The sequence below is a fragment of the Gossypium hirsutum genome, chromosome D13 (assembly GCF_007990345.1).
Source record: "Gossypium hirsutum isolate 1008001.06 chromosome D13, Gossypium_hirsutum_v2.1, whole genome shotgun sequence".
Lineage (NCBI taxonomy): Eukaryota > Viridiplantae > Streptophyta > Magnoliopsida > Malvales > Malvaceae > Gossypium > Gossypium hirsutum.
Genome location: NC_053449.1, coordinates 35,150,886 through 35,162,094, shown reverse-complemented (window position 1 = coordinate 35,162,094; position 11,209 = coordinate 35,150,886).

Genomic DNA, 11,209 nt, shown 5'->3' with positions numbered 1-11,209 from the left:
GTATTTTCACTTAGTCAATTTCCCGATGAACACTTCGGAATAATAACAGATACACGGTGGATTCAGCACATAGCAACCACCCTTTGTAATCAAAGATATCCGGTGGGATCAGCACATAGCAACCAACTTATAATTAATGACACCGGTTCACATAGTAGCCTGCACATAGTAATACACATAGTACTACAGACGTGACCATCACTTTCACTTTCACATAGTGGCCTACACACAGTCCATGCCATATATGTGATCATTTCTGTCACTTCATTCGTATCCCTTTTTATTCTGAATGTTCAATCGGGAAATTTCTCACTTTTTTCTCATTTTTTCCTTTTTCACTAATTAAAGTCAATTTCTTGTCTTTCTTGACTTATAATAACACATTTAACTTATTTAACACTCACATTTTTCAATCTAATCCAAAAATCATATTTTGGAAAAATTACATTTTTTCCCCTAAAGTTTCACAAAATTATGATTTTTCTCCCCTAGGCTCGAAAATTAAACATTATTCCTTTTTCTTTTGTTTTATGACATGCTGAAAATTTTTCCCTTCTATGGCAACATCAAATTCTCACTCTAACACTTACTTATGAACATTAGGTATTTTTACCGATTATGTCAATTTACTCGTTTTCACTTAAAATCGGCTAGCAAAAGTTATTTAACATAATTTCAAGCTTCATATTCTACCATAAAACATCAAAATAAACATATTTCACATATGGGTATTTTTTCAAATATGAACCCTAGATTAAATTATTGCTAGAATAAGCTAAATCAAATTACCGGGACTCCAAAAACGTAAAGAACATTAAAAACGAGACATGGAATCACTTACTATGGAGCTTGGAAGCTTGAAAACCCTAAATATGGCTTTCCCCTTGCTGATTTCGTTCACCATAGAGAAGATGGACAATTTTTTTGCTATTTTGGCCTTTTTAATTCTTTTAATTACTAAATGACCAAAATGCCCCCAACTTAAAAATTTCCTATTTCACTTATCTCTTGTCCATTTTTGTCCAACAAGTTAGCCAATGGTCTAATTACCATTTAAGGACCTCCAATTTAAAATTTCATAACAATTGGACACTTCTAACATGTAGAACTCAACTTTTGCACTTTTTATAATTTAGTCCTTTTGACTAAATTGAGTGTCCAAACGTCAAAATTTTCGAACGAAATTTTCACGAAGTAATTTTGTGAAATCGTAGACCATAAATATATAATGAAAATAATTTTTTTTCTCTTCGACTTTGTGGTCCCGAAACCACTATTCCGACTAGCCCAAAATTCGGGCTGTTACAGCAGGTGGCGTAGAGGCGCACATGGGAGTTGTTGTGCGTGGGAGCGGCGGAGGCTAAAAGGAATTTAGGGTTTTCGGTGGTTTGCTGATTGTTGGGCCGCAAAAATGGGTTTTGTAAATTAGGCTTATGGGGTTATTATTTATTTTTTTGGGTTTTAATATAGGCCGGGCAAAAATTAGGTATTACAAATATGGTTGTTAGAATCTAACCGTTACAATATGATTGTTGGAATCTGACCGTTGCAATATGGCCATTGAATTTTTTGGACCATTTTTCCCATTTTAGAATCCTATAAATAGGAAGGTATCTTCCTCGTATTTCACGCAACAAAAATTAAAGTCTCTAACACTCTTCTTGTCTCCCTCATCTTTCTTTATTAATTTACTAGAAAATTACATTAGAGGAAGTTATGTTTAGGAGTTTGGGTTTTAAGCGGAACCGTCTGTGACTCCTTTAAACTTTCATAGGAATTGATCCTAGTGTGGCTTTTTTTTCCAGCCAAATTTTTGACCACATTTAAAATTATTTTTGATCTTATTTCCCGTAAACTAAAGAAGAGCAATACCAATTGTGTTCTATCTTCTTCATTCAGGTGTACAAATTTAGAAGCACTGTGTCAACCTTGAGGGGGCAATGTCCATTTCCGATTACACCGATCAAGGTGAAATAGCTTCTAAGGAAGTGGTTCTCTACGACATAATATTTATTTATTTATTTTTCTCTTATTATTTGTACTTGTCAGTATTAACGTCTTTGTTTTGCAGTAGTAATTATCCAACATGTGTCTCGAGATCTAACTGCCAAAAATGCAACTTTCTCAACAAGCAAGTTGATGCCAAAACATATCCTAAATCGTCACAAAATTGCACCAAACCAAAACACATGCATATGACATGTAAAAAAAGCACAATCAATAACTTAAAAATAATGGGAAACCATGTATCTTATATCACAATTAATAAATAGATAGTTAAACCAACTAGATACACATCTTAATTTCTTAATTACTTAAACGAAGTTACACTTCATCAATTTCTTACACAAGAACCATTTTAATTTACTTTAACTTAATGCACACCTATTAAACATGTTTAATTGCATTCAAACATCTAAAGATCATGTCACTAATTTCAATATGACTAATCCAATTAAACTAACCATTTAACTAAAGTTTACTTACTTATATTTATATTTGCATATGCCATGAGATAGATAAACTCAAAATCACCTAACCATTCAACAAAGGCTTGCATCATTAACATATTTACAAATCAAAATATTATAAAGACTCCAAAATACTTACTAATGACTTAGATACATGCCATACGTAACTAAACATAATAAAAACATTACAACTAATGGATGAGATGAGTGTTGATAGCTTGGATGCTGGTGGGTCACTCCAAAAACCTAATGAGACATGTGTACAAAAACAAACAATTTCGCACATTGAGTATTGAATACTCAATAATACTAACATAATTTTAAGTTAAACATAAAAACTATTAAGATAATAAACAAACTACTAATACAATAAATTGAATCATTAATAAATTTAGAATATCATTTCAATATATCAATTTCAGTATCAAAATCATATTATATTCATTCTATTATATCCATTATTTATGCATTATTTTTAGAATAAGCTTTCATAATCAAAATCTCAAATGGCATTCGATTAATCAAAGTCTCAAATGGCATTCGATTAATCAAAGTCTCAAATGGCATTCGATTAATCAAAATCAAAGTGAAATTTCATTATCAAATCAAACTAACATTTCAATTTCAAAATCAAGATGGCATGTTGATTATTTAATTTTATCCCTATTAATTGGATGCAGAAAAAAGTACGGGTACACAGATTTATCCTCTAATACTCCATAATAAACACTGAAGTGATGACCTAGCATTAATGCACTAATCCCCTTTACACTCCATAGAATGTAATGCACCTAAATGCCAAAATGCTCCCACCAATACGTACATGAATCCTATGACATCCAACTATATCCTAACTATGTCTATTATTGTTTAATAGGGTGATTTCATGATTTCATAGTGTCAATACATTCAATATTCTTAGTCTCAACTCATTATCACATGACATGAACATATTATTTTCTCAAAATCATTATCTATTATATATTTAACAAACACATATCAAGTTACATGTTTCTTATCATAATAGTATAAGAACTAATCATCATAATGTCATTGTGAACTTTGTATATACATACCTGACAAACTTATCCATTGTACCAAAATTCAACAAGGCATAGTCCAACTTAACAAAAGTGTCATTCATCACTACTATTCAATAGGTTTAGTTATTTAATTAATTTCATGAAAAGAAGATAAATTATGAAAGTACAAATCATTATCGATAATCCTCGATGATTTTCACCTTCCCTTTGACTAATCACACATTCAAATTAAATATGTTAAACATTTATTCAATTTAGTCTTTATAAACTCTATTATCCGAAATGTTCATATTTTACAATCTATCCAATCAAATCATGATCTAACTTCGTATTTACAATCTAAAGAGTTGAAGCTATTATTATAGAACCATTTCATCCTAAGTTCTAACCTTTTTTCTCTCTTAACTTAAGCATTCAACCATGTTTCAATCTAAAATTTTCCTCAATTCAATAATCTATTAAGTGGGCTTTTATTATCTACCTTCATTAATTAAAATTCCAACTAAAATTGAAAGAAATATCCTACCTATGTCCTTGTATAAGCCATGGCAATAGAGGAGAGAACTTAAGCATTTTTCATTCTTTTTCTTTCTAGTGACTGATTGGATAAGAGAGTATAATAGACAACTTTGATTTTATCTCTTACTAACATGTTTCAATTATAATTAAATAAAACAATTCACACTAAATCAATGGTCATTAGAGTTTCATGCCAAAATTAATGGCAACCAACAGCTTGGATCTATACATATATTAATTTTGAACTAATTGTTTTTAAGGACTTGGTAAGTTGCAAATCAAGGACAGACATAAAATTCCAATCAAATTTCTTTATACTCACCTTATAATTTAATCCCTCTACTAATTTATAAAATAATTTAATCTATTTAATTATTATTTGCTTTTGTTCATTAATCCTGTATTCAACTTGCTACTTCTCAATTTAAAATTTTGAATGACCCAATTTAAGAAATTCAATTTTAAACTAGATTTTTCGACATCAACGAAAATTGAATCATTACATATATTGTATAATAAATAAAATTATTAAACATTTAAATTATTTTATTATTACCTTTTTATCAATTAGAATATAATAGCATACTCGCAACAAAGTGCGGGCATTTATCGAGTATTATTGAAGGTAATTCCCAATTACCCTATTAGGTTTGAAGAAAATCCCTCAAATCCTCTTAGATTTATTTGCGAAGCAAATTTTAGATTAAAAGATAATTTTAACCTTATTATTTATTTATTGTTATAAAATAAAGAGAGATTGGGAGAATAAAGAACAAAGAAAATATGAAAACAATAGAGAATGTACTTTATTAATCAAAGGGATGATTACAATGCTTCATCAGAGTCTCTATTTATAGGCATAAGAAGTATAAAAGATGTAGATATCTAATTCTAATAACTATTAGAATTTAAAGCACGTTAAAACTTTATCTTGATCTTGATGGACATCTACTTAATAAGATATTCATAACACTCTCCTTTGGATGTCCATTGGTAGATAATGTGCCTCGTTAAAACCTTATTAGAAAAAACCCTGTGGGATAAAAAACCTAATGAAGGAAAAAGAGTACACAATCTTCTATTACAATCTGCCTCGTTAAAAACCTTTACCAGGAAAACCCAATGGGACAAAACCTTGGTTAAAGGAAAAATAGTACAACTTGTTTTTTGACTCCCCCTAATGGCAACATTACATTACATCTTTGAGTCGACGCATTCCAATATTGTGTAATAGTATTTCAAATGTTGAAGTTGGCAACGCCTTAGTAAAAAAATCTGTTAAATTCTCACTAGAACAAATTTTTTGAACATTTATATGACTTATTTTCTCAATATCACGGGTGAAGAATAATTTTGGTGAAATATGTTTCGTTCTATCACCTTTGATATAACCACCCTTCAATTGATACATGTTGCATTATCTTTGTATAAGATAGTTGGCATCTTTTCCTGTAAAGGTAAATTACATATCTTCTAGATATGTTGGGTCAATAACCTTAGCCAAACACACTATCGACTTGCCTAATGCATTGCAATTATTTCAGCATGATTTGAAGAAGCATCAACTAATGTTTGCTTTGTTGAACACCATGATATGGCAGTACCCCCCCCCCACATGTAAATAAATATCTTGTTAGAGATTGACCTTTATGTGGATCTAATAAGTATCAAACATCAGCATGCCCAACTAATAGGGATTTTGAATCATTTGAATAAAATAACCCCATATCAATAGTCCATCTGAGATATCTAAATACATGTTTAATTCCATTCCAATGTCTACGTGTTGGAGAAGAACTAAATCTTAACAAGGTTACAGCGAAAGTTATATCAGGTCTTGTGTTGTTTACAAGATACATCAATGCCCCTATGGCACTTAAATACGGTACTTCAGGACTAAGAAACTCTTCACCATCCTCGCAAGGACGAAATTGATCTTTATTCACATCTAATGATCGTACAATCATTTATTCACATCTAATGATCGTACAATCATTGAAGTACTTCATGGGTGTGCTTTATCCATGTAAAATTTCTTTAATATCTTTTCCATATAAGTTGATTAATGAACATGAATTTCATCTTTTCAATGCTTGATTTGTAAGCAAGATAAAACTTGTTTTTTCAAGATCTTTCATCTCAAATTATTTCTTTAAATAATTTATTGTATTTTGAAGCTTTTCAAGATTCCAATTATATTTAGATCATCAACATAAACATCAATTATCAAAAAATTTGATCTAAATCTTTTTATAAAGACACATGGCCAAATTGGATCGTTTTTGTAACATTTTTTTAACAAATATTCACTAAGAAGATTGTACCACATACATCCATATTGTTTTAATCCATATAAACTCTTCTTTAATCTAATCGAGCAATTTTCTCAAGAAACTCTATATCTTTTTGGGATTTTAAATCCTTCAGGGATTTTCATATAAATTTCACTATCAAGTGTACCATTTAAATAGGTTGTAACAACATCCATTAGATGCATATCAAGTTTTTCACGTACTTCCAGACTAATAAGATATCTAAACGTGATTGCATCCATCATAAGAGAATATGTCTCTTCATAATCAATGTCGGGCCTTTGCGAAAATCTTTGTGCTACAAGTCAAGCTTTATATCTTACGACTTCATTAATTTCATTTCGTTTTTACACAAATAACCATTTATATCCTACCGACTTTACACCATTAGATGTTTGGACTATAGGTCCAAAAACTTCATGTTTAGAAAGTGAATTCAATTCTGCTTGAATTGCATCTTTCCATTTTAACCAATCTTTTCTATTTTTACATTCCTTAATAGATTTAGGCTCAAGATCCTCATTTTCTTTTATTATTTCAATAGCAATATTATAAGCAAAATTGTTTTGTTCCATCTTTTTCTCGTATTGACATAACTTATCGATATCTCTTTATTTTTATTATTTTCATTTTCATTTTTAGATACCTAAATCTCTTCTTGAGTTTTATAATTACTTATGTCATGGGTCTCTTTAGGAACCCTTGCCTCCACTATATGACCATCTTGAATGTTTGCTCCTTTACTTTTACGAGAATTTTTATCTTTGGAACCGACTGGTCTTCCACGCTTCAGGCATGGATTACTTTCTTTTGCAGTAACAATTTGCCTTATTATAACATCAATTCGTATTGGAGCATTTTCAGTTGGTATGTAAGATTTGAATGAATCTGGCAGTTGATTTGTAAAATGAATCATCTGTTGAACTTCTAGTTCACATTGCTTTGTATGAGGATCTTAGACATTAATAATTCATTTCATGTACTTTATTAATCTAGCTTTTTATCTTCTTCCCGTAATGTTGGGAAAACTGACAACTCATGTCATAATTAAATCTCGAATTAATAGCTCAAAAATATTATAAGGAGACTCATATAAATATACATTCTCAATCTCTTATTATGACTCATCTTTGTGCTTTGTGGTGAAGCAGTTGGAACATATACCACACGTCCAAAAATTGTAAGATGGGAAATATTTGGCTCTTGACCAAAAATCAATTGTAATGGGGAGTATTTATAATTTATTAGCTTGATACGTACATGTAAATCTCATGCTGAAATAGGAAGTTTTGTTCTCGTAAGTAATGGTTTAGCTATTAGTTGGAGGCATTTGATAAACGATTCAGCTAAATCGTTTTGTGAATGAACATGAGCTACAGGATGTTCAACTTTTATCCCAATTGACATGCAATAATCATTGAAAGCTTGTGACATAAACTCACCAACATTAGCAAGATGAATTGTTTTAATTGCATAATCTGAAATTAATCATTTAAATAAGCAATCTTGCAAACGACAAGTTGCGAGTTGATAATGCATGTGATTATTTTTTTAGATGTATCTACCAAAATCATATAATATCAAAACCATCCACATGGTGGTTGAATGGGACCATATTCATTTCAGAAATGCAAGACATTAAATCTCAACTTTAGCTAGTGAGTTTCTAAGAATCAACTTTCATTGAGAACAAGCAACAAATGGGAATTCTTTAAATTAAAGAATCTTCTAATTCTTTATTAAATGTCCATATGGATTCTCAATTAATTTCCGCTTCATGTATGATTCAGGATGGTCTAACTGGTCACGCCAAGTAATACTTGCATTTGTATTAGTAAACTTCTGGTTTACTTTAACATGTGATTCAATTGTACTAAATTGTAACAAATTGATAATTTTATTATCATTCCTTTTAATTTGTATCCACATATAAGTACTATTGTGACAATTACTACTGGAAATGTCTAAATCAATGTCAAGTATATAATGCTACTAAGTCAATAAATATAATTTCTAAATAATTATATGTAGTATTCACTTCAGAGAATATGTCAAAATCTTCAAATGCCCAAAAATCTATTACTAGCAAACTTTGAGAGTGGATCTTATTTTTTAGGTGTACAACAGGTACATAACCAATGACTTTTCATACATAAATTTTCTCTCTTGCAAGTTCTCATTAGTTATATTTTACCACGTAATTTTAATTGAGAACTTATTCTGAATATTGTAGAGTTATACTCACAATTTTTAAAAAAACTTGCAACTTGAGGTGCATCCAACCATAATAAACTTTAGATAGAATTATCATTTTCTATTGCTCATAAGTAGATCTTTCACAGTCAAATATTTTGCTTTCAACCCTTTAATGGGGATGATGGCGAAAGAAGACCACAAATATTATAAAATAAATATAAATTAATAACTCAATTCCTTATTTTTATTCATATGAAATATAATATTTTCCTTATTCACAATCTCAATATGAGATCCATTACAAATATCTTTTTAAAAGTAATGCATTAAATAAAAAATTTTGTGCCTTTTAGATATTGATATATTAGCTCTTCTGGAGCTTTCAACTAATTTTGTACTATCAAATATTAGAATAATATTTGGTTGTTTCAGTACCAAATAAGATAAATATTTTCTATCTGTAATGATAAAATTCATTACTACATTTTCATATCTTTCCTCAAAGAATATTAACAGAAACAAAATATTTGCGCTTACGCATATGTGACCAATAATATTTCATATCACATTGATAACATAAATTATCTTTACCCTTTGAAGAGTTATCTTGAGAACTCTCATTGTTCTCTTATTTATTACTATGTTCTCACTTTTAGTGGTTCATAATTATATCTTTTTATTTTCTTTATATTTGCATTCACTTCAGGGAATGTAACAAATTTGGTAAGGCAGACTTCTAAACGCCTCTATTGATTTTTTTATTTCATAATCATCATCGTAATCATACGTGGATTTTAAATCAAAATATATCCATTCATGTTGTCATGATTATTCTCATATTGTAATAAACATGATATAATAAATAAAACACAATAAAATATACTTGAAAATCTTTAACATCATCATCATCACCTTGACTATTATCACGAGCACTATTACAAGAAGTAAAATGACTTTGTTTTCGTAATAACATTTATAATCTAATAGTAAAAATCATTTAATAAACTATCAAAATTTTAGTGTACGATGTTTGAAAATTATCTGATACACATTGTACCATATTTCAATGCCACATATATATTATAAAATCTTATGTTGCTCTAATAAAATATTTATAAATTCAATTTAAAAGATATAATACAATCATTTAATATTAGCAAGTTAATAAGACTAAATAGATCCTATCTAATTTCCCTTTAATCAACAATGGTAGGTTAATAACACTTTCCACCATAATATTAATCAAATTTAAGAATAAATAACAAAAAAAAATTATACATAAAAAAATTATACATAATATAACTTAATTAAAAAAACATACTATATTAATAGCAAACATGCCTAATAAAAAATTATGTCTTTTACATAAAAAATTTAACCTAGAAAGACAAAAATCAAATACCATCAAAATGTAAGATTTATGTTAAATATATATTAGTAGTAGTCATACCTTAATTGAAAAAGAAAATATGGTCGAAATATAAAAGTTTCTTACAAAATCTATACTTTACCCAGTAAATCAAAGATCGGGAATAAGAACCATAATCCATTCTGAGATTGAATCTTTCAACATCCCAAAGATGAAGTTGTAAGGGTGGAAGTTTAAGGTGAAAAATAATTTGATTTGTGGGACGACTTCAAAAGATTTTGAAAAGAAAAAAAGAGAATCATCGTGCTGATAACGTGTTATAAAATAAAAATAGATGGGGAGAATAAAGAAAAAAGAAAATATGAAAGCAATAGAGAATGTACTTTATTAATCAAAGGGATTATTACAATGCTTCATCAGTGTCTCTATTTATAGGCATATGAAATATAAAAGAAGTAGAGATCTAATTCTAATAACTATTAGAATTTAAAGCACATCAAAACTTTATTTTGATTATAATGGATATCCACCTAATAAGATATTCATAACATTTATAACTTTCTATTCCATTTATTCACTTTTCTATTTTTAATTACAAGATCGTGAAAATTTAATTTCATATTGAAATGCTATAATATTAAATATATTTTCATTTTTTCATAAAAAATATATTTGACTTCAATCAAATTCAAGTATTTTAAATTTATATATTAATTTAGTTATATATTAACTTTGAGACAAAATTATTAAATGATTATGTAAAATTAAATAATTATCATTATTTAAAAAGTTTTAATGAAAATGAGATCAATTAAAATATAAAAAACCAAAAAAAATCTTAAAATTAATATAAAGGGTTTGTATTTGGTACGTTGACAGTATAATTTTTTTTATTTTACAAGTAGTTTTACAAAATTGTCACGTGTGTTTTTTTAAATATATATATATTTTAATATTTTACTATACTCTTATAGAACACTTGTCAACCCCTAATTCTCCTTATAGAGTCTAAAAACTTCATTGAGAATGTACCAAAAAATTTCTCTAATATAAATATATATAATTTAAATTTAAATAGTTAACACTTATATTTGCATAGTCATTATTAAAAAGGAAAAAAAAAAGAGTAAAAGATAAGATAATTGTCATTGATGACAAGTTTTTTTAAAATAAACTTTAAACTAGAGTCATAACTTTATGGGCAAGGTTTAAGTTTTAAGAACTCTAAGATCTTTTTTGTGTAAGCTATATGTGAGTTACTGGCTAAGTTATATGTTTATGCTGAAAAAAAAGTTTGAG